The following is a 12,644-nucleotide window of genomic DNA, read 5'->3' on the forward strand; positions in this document are numbered from 1 at the left end:
TAAACCTTACTTCTCTTATCAGTGTAACGCACACAGTGGCATCAATTAAGGAGGCAAGGGGGGATGTGCCTCCGTCTAGCTTCTGAAAAATACTCGTTTTTGGGGTATTTTCCACTGAAAATATTCATGGTACTTTTCATGAAAGAGAGAAGAATCCCCCCTCTGCTAGATTTTAAAAAATTACATCTTACTCCTCCCAAAATTTTCGTGAATTAACACCGCTGAGCATATTGTAGTGATATTGCAGTGTAAGGAAAGGAGTAATATTTTTGTTATATCTGCTCTACAACTAACGAGCCTTCTAATTGGAAATCATTTTTTGAGAAATGCAACATTTTGAAGCAGGGTAAGAAGGTTGTTAAAGATGCCAGAGTGAGTCTATTATGCGGATTAAACAAAAGTATCGATTCAGAGTTCAAAGTGAATGTATCTGTCATAAATTGGATATTTTATTAACATTATCAAACCAGTAAGCTTTTTTCAGTGAATTATAATCCCAGTGAATCTAGTTAGATTTCGCAATATTTGTCAAAGGATTATAGTTCCTGACCTATAAAAAAAACCTTGGCTTAATTTACTAACCTGGTTTCTGGACATTTATTTACATTTTGTAAAAGTGGTCTGAATTCGAGTTTTTTCAGTGACAATATTGGAGATTAGCCATCAAGCAGTGCGATTTTAAATAAATAGGACATCTGATATTTAGAGGCATTTACGCTACAATTGAGGTGGTGAAAGAAAAGTAAGCAGAGGGGGAGGGGTGGAGAGTTGTTAGCAAGAGCCGTGATACCTGCTGGGCTTGCCCCTTAAATTGCGGGGACATGGTAGACAGTCTTCAACGCTTCACTTACTTTTCTCGCAAGGTAACCACCAGAAAATTATTGAATATATAGTTCAACCCTTAAATATCTGTCTAGAATTCGATATTATCAAAGAAATTGGTGAATGTATTTTGGACTTGATCCAAATTAATGAAATGAAAACTGTGCTGGTATTTAATCCAGTTTTAAACTTTGTCACTAGATGCATGGCAAAGGGTATTAAGACTGATATGTTCGTTAAAAAAGGAATAGAGTTTTTTTTATCATGCCAGTATTATAGAAGCCAAAAAACTGCTGTGGAAACACTATGAGGTTGAACTCGGATATGACGAACGATTACGCGAATGCAAAAAAGACTGTGATAACTTGACCGATATTGCGAAAGCCATATGGCGCTGTACTAAGGATGGTAAAGAACTTCCGACTTTCGTTATTCTCGAACCGGAGTCTGTTCCCACGTGTGGTGACGAAATTGCACTCTGTATTACTACCAAAGTGAACGAAATGGCGAGAAAAATGGACAGTGAGCTGCAACAGTTTTCCCGCAAGTTAGATACTCTGAACAATGGTTTAAAAGTTATTGCTGATTCCAAGAATCAGCCTACAGTCTCCTCGTCAGTACCTAAAACGCCAAATGTGGAAAAACAGCTGTTCTCGGTTGTCGTGAAGAATATGCCTCCTGAGTTATGCGATCCAGGAAAGCGTAAGGACTTAATAACAAGCTTGGCACCGGGGGATGCAACATTAGCGGATGCAGTGCTCAGGCGGAGAAATAAGGAATGGCAACTGTCAGTCTCTTCGAGGCAGGCAGTAGAAAAAGTCTCGGATGCCCTCAAAAGTACCTATAAAATTGACAATCGACTTGTTAATTCCCAGTTCATCGGTATAGTGAAATGTCTCCCCAGCAACGTGGCGGAGGACCTTCTGAAAATTCTGTCAAAAGACTGTGAAAAAGCAACCCTCTAAAAGTGCAATTTCCGCTGCCTTAACGAACCCGATTCAAATTGGTTTCGAAATATTCTGTCTAGAAGAATCCTGCTTTTTGCCTCGAAGGTGTTATCGGTGTCATCATGTGGGGCACATAGCGGCGGACTGTAAGGAAGCTGAAACTTGTAGCCGCTGTGGAGAAACTGGCCACAAAAGCTCCCCTGAGAACCATTTTAAAAATCCTACTCGGTGCCTGAATTGCAATTCGACCAGGCACACATGTTATTACTATGCCTGTCCTGGTAACAGAAAAAACTTGAAAGATGGATCACACTCCCAAAATGTGTAGTATTCTGTCTTGGAATATAAATGGAAAAGCACTTGAGAAAACAGTTCTGCTTGATACCATGAGCCTAACAAATGAAGTAATTTGTATACAAGAGCACCTGCTTTCCGAGGACAATACTAACCTGCTCAAGTTCTCAAGTTCTCTCCAGTGTTTTATTCAGCCAGCTGAATGTGTGAAATCCAGAGGTCGGCCATCTGGTGGTTTAGCCACTTTGGTGAGAAAGTCTCCTTCAGGCTGAACTTTTAGCATCAAGTAAACGCTTCCTCGCTGTTAAAGTTCGCGATACTGTGATAATAAACGTCTATCTTCCTACTAATTATAGATCTAGCCTCTCGGACAGCAAGTTCACGGCTGCACGTACTCAGCTAAGCCGTTTCGTGAAGGCTCAAATTCCTGGGAATACAAAAGTTCTATTAATAGGGGACTTCAGCAGTGACCTACTTAATACCGAATCCGTAAGGACTCAAATCGTTACAGGTTCCCTTACTGATCAGTTAAATATCGTTGATAAGGACAAAGCTTATACATTTATCAGTGTTGCCAACACCGTTTCAAATCTTGACCATGTGTTAACAAACTTCCCGGTGAGTGACGAAGTAAAAGTTGCAGCTGATGGTTCATACTCTGACCATTTGCCTTTGTCATTGTCGATAACACTGGACTGTCCAAAGTTGTCGGTTCCGTGCAAATCCCAATGGAGAGTATACTCTGACTGGAAACAAGTGTCGAATGATCTCTTTGCGGCTACTTCTGGCGATATCCTGAGTAAAATAAAAGTTCCCTTCCATCTGCTGCAGAGAAATGCAAACTCGTATTGCAGTGAAAGTGAAATACGTCTGCAGATAATCATGTACTGTGCAGCAATATCGCATGCTCTGAGTATCGCGGAGAGTGTAGCAGTTCCTGTGAAGCATATCCGTAATAGATCGCAGGTGAAAGGGTGGTCTAGAAATCCGGAGCTACCGGCGGCTTGTGCGTCGGCGAAGCTATGGCTGAAAGTTTGGCATGATAGCGGGAAGCCACGAAGTGGAATAGTGAACGAGATTCGAATCCATACTAAACGAAAGTTCAATAAAACGTTAGATGCCCACCGAGCAACCCTCAAAGAAAATTTTGTGCAAAAGCTCAGTAAGAATTCGAACCTTATTTGGTCGCTTCGGTCTAAGCCTGAAGAAGCTAAGCCTACGTCTAATATTTCTGCTAATCAGTGGAGTGTTTACTTTGAGTTCGTGTTCAAAGCGCCTGATCCAGTTCTGCAGTCTAATTACGAGAATGAGCTGGTTTCTATGCTTACCGACACCTTCAACGATTTCTCAGTGTAATTGGTCTTAATTTGCCAGGCCGTTAAAAAGCTGAAAAAGGTATACTCAAAAGGCTGCGACAGTATTTGTGCTCTGCATGTTTCTTTAGGAGGTTATCTTCTTTACCATCACGTTGCCCTTCTTTTTCAGATGATTTTGACACAAGGGATAGTCCTGAATTGCTTTAGTGTGGGTATGGTTATCCCAATATTAAAGAAGGGGAAGCCAGCTGAACAGCCTTCTTCGTATCAGCCAGTAACGATATCTTCAGTATTTTGTAAACTATTGTTTTGTTTGATGAGATTTATGATAAGTGTGACATGCCTCCAAACCAGTTTGGTTTTCGAAAAGGCCTCTTTTGCACCCATGTACTTTATCTTCTTGCTAACATATTACTTGATGCTCATCTCTCGCGAGAAACTTTGATCTTAGGTCAGTATGATGTCAGGAGAGCTTTTGACTCTGGGATTCATGCCCAGATTTTGGTTGAGCTGTGTAAGCTAGGCGTACGTTCTTCTATTGTAAGGTCACTACGTGATATGTATAGGAACCTCAAGCTTCGTGTTCGTTTGCAAAATGGTGAGCTTAGTGGGGAGATATCCGTACATAAGGGAATTAAGCAAGGGGCTATAACGTCTCCTACTTTGTATAACAACAGTGTTAATGATGCACAATAGGTTATCTCTCCGAGTTATATTTGCAAGCATATTGACTTGTCACTTCTGGGTTTTGCAGATGATCTTTTAAATCTGTCTCGGTTGCTTTCTTCTTTAGAAAATAATTTCTTGCGTCTTGAAAAAAGTTATGCTGATATTGGTTTGCAGTTTAATGTAGAAAAGTCTGCTGTTTTGTTTTTTAATTGCCCTGAAGATAATGCTACAGTCAGGCTTGGTGGAATTACTGTGACACCGTCTAGTCACATTATGTACCTTGGCCTGCCGATTGGTCGTAATCTTCGAGAGACCCAGTCGTTGCTTATTGAACACCTTTCAAAAAAAAATGCGCATTCCCTATGCGGGTGTTGTCACTAGCCGTCGCAATTCAAGCCGTAAATATTTGGCTCGTCTTTATAATGAAGTAGATTTGCCTCATGTCTTGTACCTGTCTCCTTTTTGGAAGCTCCTGAGTGCACGGAACAAGAAAGACATGAGGTCGGTATTTTTCAAGTATGCCCGATATCTTCTTCAAGTGCCGCCTTTTGTTAGAAACCGCCATATTGTTGAGAAATATGGAATTGTTGAGCCTCAGAGTGCCGTGGAGTAGGTAATTCAGAATTACGTGAAAAAACTAGAGGTTCTGGATCACGAGTGGGCCCACCTTCTCAAATAGTTATGTTATTATGTAGTGCTTTCTGTTTGTATTTGTTTTTCTTGCCAGTTTTGGCTTTTCTTTCTTTTCTTGTTTGTGCTCTGTCTTTTTCTGTTGATTGTAAGACAGGCTATTAATAAAATTCATTTATTCATTTAAAAAAAAATTTTTTTCAACTGAAAGTAAGGAACAACATCAAAACTTAAAACGAACAGAAATTATTGCGTATATGTAGAGAATTGCCTCCTCCTCAACACCTCACTTTTTACGCTAAAGTTTGTTTTAGTACTTTTAAAAAAGCTTCTTATTGGTCTAATTAAACGACTCTCGTGTTTCAGGAGTCGGTCTTAAAGGATTGGGACATAATTCAAACTTTAGCGTAAAGAGCAAGGTGTTGAGGAGGAGGCAACCCCCTTCATATACGTAGCATTTTCTGTTCATTTTAAGTTTTAATGTTGCTCCTTACTTTCAGTTGAAAAAAACTTGTTTTTTAATTTAATTTCTGATGGTTTTTTAAATAATCCCAGGAAATCAGGCCCCACCTTCAGGATAAATACCCTCCCATGGAAATATCCGCTAGACAATTCAATCCCGGTGAAAATTTACCCAAGACAAATACCCTTAACAGCTCCACGCGTAAAATTGAGACGGAAAAGAGAAAGCAAGACATATATAAAGAATTTTGCATAGGAATTCTTGCAATTTCCCCTAGTGTATAATTTCCCCTGACATCCCCCGGAAACTTCCCTCCCCATGGAAAATACCCCAGTAGACAACCCTTCAGCAGAAAATTCCGCATCCTACCCTAAAATGTATGCATACATCCCAATAACAAATACAATGCATAAACAATGGGAACAGTTTATAGCTTAAACATCTTGTCCCTGGGGCGATGGGGGGGGGGTCTTGTCATATCCAAAAGCATAGTTATTGGGCCTTTCAACTCTGATAAACAAAATGGCTATCTCAAAATTTGGATTGGACGATTTTTGGGAAAAAAGGATGGGGGAGGAGGCCTAGTTGCCCTCCAATCCTTTTGATCACTTAAAAAGGGCACTAGAACTTTTAATTTCCGTTTGAATGAGCCCCCTCGCAAAGTTCTAGGACCACTGGGTCGATACGATCAACCCTGTGAAAAAAAAATACTATATCAGGCTCGTAGCCGTTAATTGGTAAGACTAAACTTGACTTACTTTGACTTACTTGACTTAGCGCCCTTGCTCAGCAGGGTCGCCAGCGTAAAGGGAACTAATTTTCAGCGCTGTCAGTCTTCTCCAAGCAGCCCTGTTCAGGGCTAAGGATGGGACCTCATTTGGGTCGATGTTTGCGGTTGACTAAACTTAATGAAACCTATATATTTGAAATCACCATAATAAGCCGATTCTTTTGATATAGCTTTTTGTATCAAAAGAGTTTCGGTTACTATTGAGTCAGGTCGCTGCTTACTTACAGTTCGTTACCACAAACTGTTTGAAAATATAATAGGTTTTTGATTACAGGACCACCATCTGAGTCCCACTCCCCCCCCTTCATACATGTTCAATTATATTGAAAACATCTTTTAATAATGTATGTGTTTGCATTTTCATTTGACATTATTTTAATTAAACTTATAGTTTAATTAAAAAGAAGCAATTTAATATGGAAAAATACTTGTTTATTACAAACAATAAAATTGTAAATTGTAAAATGTAAGGCAGAGTGGGAAGAAAAAGGCAAGATTATAAGTGTCTTTATCTTAAACAATTAAGCCCTTAAGCGTTACGGGGACTACCGTCTGAGTCCAACCCCTCCCCCTTCTTACGTTCCTAATTTTAGTGAAAACGTATTTTAACAATGTATAATTATGTGTTTGTATTCTTCCCATGGTCTTCCCATGGTCTATTCTTCCCATGGTCTTTTCTTGCAATTCATTTCGCAGTTTAATTAAAAAGAAGCTATTTAATATGGAAAATTACTTGTCGACTAAAAATAATAAAATTGGGATATTTTTGTTGGCTGTGTAAGGCAGAGTGGGAAGCGAAAGGCTAGGCTATAAATGTTTTTCCCTTAAATAATTAAGTCTTTAAAAATCACGGCTACTGCACAGGCAGTAGCTACGTTGAGAAGGAAGCAAATTAATAAAAATAACAAATATTTTATATTTACATTTAATTTTATTGTTGATTAATATTATGAGATAGAACACAATTAAACAAAATGACAAACAATTTGGAAGCATATGCTCTTTAATCATGGGATCCGCGTTCCCTTATTCCCAAAGGGCTGGAAAACCGGAATAATGAAATATATTTTCTATTAATAATTGCACTCCGTATTTTGCCGGCAGTTACACATTAAGTAAGCCTGTTTTTGAAACCGGAATAAAGAAATATATTTTCTATTAATAAAAGCACTCCGTATTTTGCCGGCGGTTACACATTAAGTAAGCCTGTTTTTGAAAATTAGAAATTTTTAGCAGATATATTCTCTAAAGCTTGTTTTGCCAAGCTCGAGATCTCCAAAAGTAACATTTTCAGACCGACAATCCCTCAACTAGCTTTACTGAAAACTGAGTAAAACTTAAAACTATTTCAATCTTGAAGATCCGCCACCGTATAATTTTTCTCTCATTCATTTCCGATACCTCGAGAAAGCGGAATGATTAACTATTCATTTTTCGTTTTTGCAAGTTGTTATATTCCATATTCATAGAAATTTTTAGTCTCTATAGGTACTTTTTGCCAGAGCTCTAAAATTTTCATACAAATTTTCCAGATACACTCCCAGACAAACAAATGATTTTTCAAGTTTATTGTATACCAAATAATATCAAACAGTTCCTGGTAACTAACTGTAAGTAAGGATCAACCCGGCTCAATAGTAACCGAAACTCTAAAAACAGAATTTTGACACCAACAGATATATCAAAAGGATTGGATTTTTATGCTGATTTCAAATATATGAGTTTATCAAGTTTAGTTATACCCGTCAAAGGCTACGAGCCTGAGAAAATTTGCCTGATTTTCAAAAAAGGGGGAAACACCCTTTAAAATTCATAGAATCTTAATGAAAATAACAACATCAGGTTCAGCGTATCAGAGAACCCTACCGTAGAGGTTTCATTTTTCTCTCATTTGCTTCCGATACCTCGTGAAAGCGGAATGATTAACTATTAATTTTTCGTTTTTGCAAGTTGTTATATTCCATATTCATAGAAACTGATGGTGTGATGAAAATCACACAATCAGATTCACCGTATCATAGAACCCTACTGTAGAGGTTTCTTTTTTCTCTCATTTGCTTCCGATACCTCGTGAAAGCGGAATTTTGACACCAAGAGATATATCAAAAGGATTGGATTTTTATGCTGATTTCAAATATATGAGTTAATCAAGTTTAGTTACACCCATCAAAGGTTACGACTCTGAGAAAATTTGCCTGATTTTCAATAAAGGGGGAAAGACCCTTTAAAATTGATAGAATCTTAATGAAAATCACACCATCAGATTCACCGTATCATAGAACCCTACTGTAGAGGTTTCAAGCTCCTATCTCCAAAAATTTGGAATTTTGTACTTTTTGCCAGAAGAAAGATCATGCGTGATTTTTTTTTCTTTTTTTTTCAGGGGTGATCGTATTGACCCAGTGGGCCTAAAACTTCGGGAGAGGGCTCATTCTAACGGAAATTAAAAGTTTTAGTGCTCTTCTTAAGTGACCAAAAATTGGAGGACAACTAGGCCCCCTCCCGCAACACGTTTTTCCCAAATTCGACCGATTAGAATTCTGAGATTGCTATTTTGTTCAGCATAGTTGAAAGGCCTAATAACTAGGTCTTCGGAGGTAACATGACCCCCCACAGCCCATGGGGAAAAGGTCTAAGTTATAAAATGTGTCCATTGTTTACATATTGTATTTGTATAGCATTAGTATTTTGGGAATTATACATACATTTTTCGGGGGGGGGGAGAGATCGAATTTTTGCTGGGGAGATTTGCATGAGGAAAATTTTCCATGGAAAGGGAATTTTCCAGGGGGCGAACTTTTCAGGGGAAATTGTATACTGGGGGAATTTGCCGGAATTCCTACACGAAATTTCTCTGTCTTGCTTTCTCTTTACTGACCCAATTTTACGCGTGGATGTGTTAAGGGTAATTGTCTGGGGTATATTTTCACCAGGATTGGATTGTCCAGAGGATATTTTCGTGGGGAGGGTATTTTTTTCGTGAAGGTAGAGCCAGATTTCCTGGCATTGTTTAAAAAATGATCAGAAATTAAATAAAATAAAACAAGAGGATTGCCCCCTCCTCAACACCTCACCCTTTACGCCAAAGTTTAAATTTTTTCCCAATTCTTTAAAAACGACTCCTGAAACATAAGGTTCGTTTAATTAGAACAATAAGAAGCTTTTTTAAAATGCCGAAAAACTTTAGCATAAAGAATGAGGTGTTGAGGAGGGGGAAACTCCCCTCGTATACGTAATAATTTCTGTTCGTTTTGATTTTTATTGTTTCTCCTTACTTTCAGTTGAAAAATCTTGCTTTTTTAATTTCATTTATAAGAGTTTGATATTTTTTTTAAGCTTCGCATGGCTTACTTTTTATTAACATAATAAATGAGTTCTATATAAAATGCACTGAAAAAAGCAAATGTTCTTATTCTGTAAGGATGTGTTGTATATACATTGCACCCAGGCATGTACACAAAAAGTTAGCTTAGGGCAGGATACATTTGAGAGGAGAGGCATTTGTCGAAAATCAAAAATAGACAAATTACCTGACAGTTATAGGAAATTCGGTTTTGGTTTTGAACAATCCTTTCGCAAGTTTTGACTTTGCCAAGTAGCTAAAGAGCTTTCAGTGATTCTGCATAGGTTGGTAAGTAATAATAATAATAAAAAAACAGCTTCCATTCGCTATATCATAACATATACAATCTCTACTAAATCGCTTTGGCGGTTATTTGAAAATTGCAACTTAGACGCAGCAGAAGGATTTGTTTCTTTTACATTTCTAACGAAGATTTTTGACTTGATTTTGACTGAAAGATTTTTTTTTTTGAAAAATTTGAAATTTCTAAACAAAGACTTCCATCTTTTAATGAATGCACACTCATTAAAATGCTTAATTACTTGAAAATTAAAAAAAGACTGTAAAACGTGAAAAGTCACGATACCAATACTGACTTTGATACCCCTTATTGGAAAAAATTTATCCCCCCACCTATTGCAAACTACCCGACTGTAGCCTCAAAAGAACAAAATTTGGTTTTCTGCAATTTTCATAATAATTATAAATCATAATAATGGAAATAGAAAACTATCGCTTGACAAAATTTTGCCGAAACAGAAACATTTCCAGTAAAATTAGCCAATGCTAACACCCTGGCACACACAATTAATTCACAACTTCAATCACCTCATATTTAGATTTCACTTTATGGCCCATAGCATGAACTTGTAATGGAATCTCTATTTAGGCAGAAGGGGGAACAGAAACTTATTGCAAATGGTTACTGAGAGTTTCACAAGTTAGGCATATTGACATGATTTGAGAAAACTATTGAATTAGCTGAAAGGACTAGCCTGGAGTTTGCTGAATTATTTGATCAAGGCTGCAAATTGGCATAGTCTGATCGAAATTACATGCCAAGTTAGGACGGTCTTTAGAAGCCAACTTGGATTTTAGTCAAGTGAAATTTGATCACATAATTAATTACATTAAGGCCAAGGGAACAAATGAATGCAAAATACAGTGCATTTTGAAGGGAGAGAATTTAACATTAACATCTATGAAATATATTCCAGCTGTGGTAACTGTCATATTTTTTTTCAGAAGCTGAAGAAAAATAAAGAACAGTCTACTGGAGGTCGAAAACACTTTTTAATTGTAGCTATTTGATACTCTTTCCCAGCTTTTCTGCAAGTAAGACAAGGCAAAATGTTGCCATGCATTAAACAAACAGAAACATCCAGGATGATATAGTTTTTGTTTGTTTGGGGAGAGGGTAGCAGACTCTTGGACGCTCACCAGAAATTGGTAAATTATATGGAAAACATGATAAATTTCAGGAGAAACCGGAAAAATCTTGAGATGTCAAAAGGGGGAAGGGCACACAAAAACCTGCGAAGCTGACTTTTTGATGACTCCGGTCTTTTTATTGAATAAACAGCTAAATACTAAATGTAAAAACGTGGTATTTTTCTGGATTAATTTTAGAACAATGAGTGATTTTTTGGAACCATCTTAAACAAGTCACAGATAACACAGCCTAGAAACACAGCCCAGATAATTCGACTTAGGATGACGCCATGCGAGAGCTGAAGGTCCAATGACTGCCCAAAACAAGTGAGTATGATTTGCACGGGTCGAAAGCCCAAATACTTCTCAAGAAAAGTTAGAGGGTAATTTCCATGGGTAAAGGCTCAGACACCGCCTAAGTGAAGTGAGTTCTATTCGTGAATACCAAACGCTCACATCATCGACTTTGGTGAGGAAAGTAAACGGAGGAGATGAAAAAAAAACATGAAGCGGTCTATTTCTAGCTAAAGAGCTGGGCACTTTTCACTAGTTTACAAAAAGTACCACAAACAGCAACATTGAGGAATGAATTTTTCAAATGAGAAAAAAAAGAATTCCAAAAATTATCGTTGCTATTATGCAATAAAACATAAGAAAATACGCTAAAACGCTTGAAATATAAGTTTACCTATGACTTAGAAAATGCTCTCTGTGTCTCATACGAACATCACTTGCTTTTTTTCACCTAATCCCCAGAAATAAATTTAAAAATGTATCACCTTTTCAAGAAATTCAGCAAGCTGACCAAGAGCACACAATCTTTAGACACCAAGTTTTCAAACTATAAAAGATGTAACTTTTATACAAGTATTTTAAAGGTTTTGCAGACATTTTTGAGCATTTTCTTAAGGTTTCTAGAAGATGTTTTTTTATTCCTATAGCCTATTTTATTGATGTTTTTTAAAGGTAATTACAGCCTTTTGGTTCTCGAATAGCCTTTATTGATGTAAAACTCTTTCTAGAGTCCAGGTTTGGGAGTATATCCTGTAAATGGCGAAGCTTACGAATAAAGTATTGTCTGTATTTACGTAATATAAAAAAAGGAAACTATCAAAAATGGGGGTTTTACGGCCAAACGAGGATACTGAATACATAAACAAAGTGAATATTTCGACAGGACAACCGCCCCTCTTCTTCAGCGCGAAACGAAATAATGTATTCAAGAAAAGTGCCGAAGAATAAAACCAACAAAAACAAACACGAAAGGTCAATGTGAAAAGAAACCAAAAAATTAAAAGATGAATAAAATTCAATAAAAGCCAAAAATTACAAGAATTAAAACCTTGGATTTGGTTTTAACCAAATCCAAGAATTAAAACCAGGAATTAAAACCAAAAATTACAAGAATTAAATTTTTTTTTGGATTTACACAAAATCCAAAAAATCATGAACTGCCATCGACGGATAGCCTACTAGCGAACAACTGAGAAGTTGAAAGAAAACAATTCATTCACTCAAAAAAACAAAAACCAGCAATTAGATAAGTTGGGGATGGCAGTTCATAATTTTTTGGATTTTGTGCAAATCGTGGATATTGGTGAATGACTTGATTTTATGGTTGTTAGGTATTTGGTTTTAATTCTTGTAATTTTTGGCTTTTATTGAATTTTATTCATCTTTTAATTTTTTGGTTTCTTTTCAACAGAAACCAAAAAACCAAAAAATGTCGTTGATGAAAACATCATCAACGACAGAAACTCTAAGAATCTTGAGGACAAAAATATACACTGGAACAAACCACCATGCTTAATCAATTTTTGATTTTCTACATCAGATGATGCGTGTGTTATGAATAAGTTGATTGCTTCAATCATTATCTATAAAGTTCAGTCGTAGTTTCACTTGGGTACTATTTACTTATACAAACCACACACTATCA

General features: G+C 36.9%; 1 protein-coding gene across 2 annotated transcripts in view; it reads right to left on the minus strand.

Moving 5' to 3' along the window:
- The window catches only part of LOC148953953 (uncharacterized), a 90,885-nt gene that overhangs the window by 45,146 nt on the left and 33,095 nt on the right, over positions 1–12,644 (minus strand). The gene's annotated exons all lie outside the window — the stretch shown is intronic.

Source organism: Artemia sp. Qi Xiang Cuo, chromosome 3 (genome assembly GCF_049724085.1).
Source record: "Artemia sp. Qi Xiang Cuo chromosome 3, ASM4972408v1, whole genome shotgun sequence".
Taxonomy (NCBI): Eukaryota; Metazoa; Arthropoda; class Branchiopoda; order Anostraca; family Artemiidae; genus Artemia; species Artemia sp. Qi Xiang Cuo.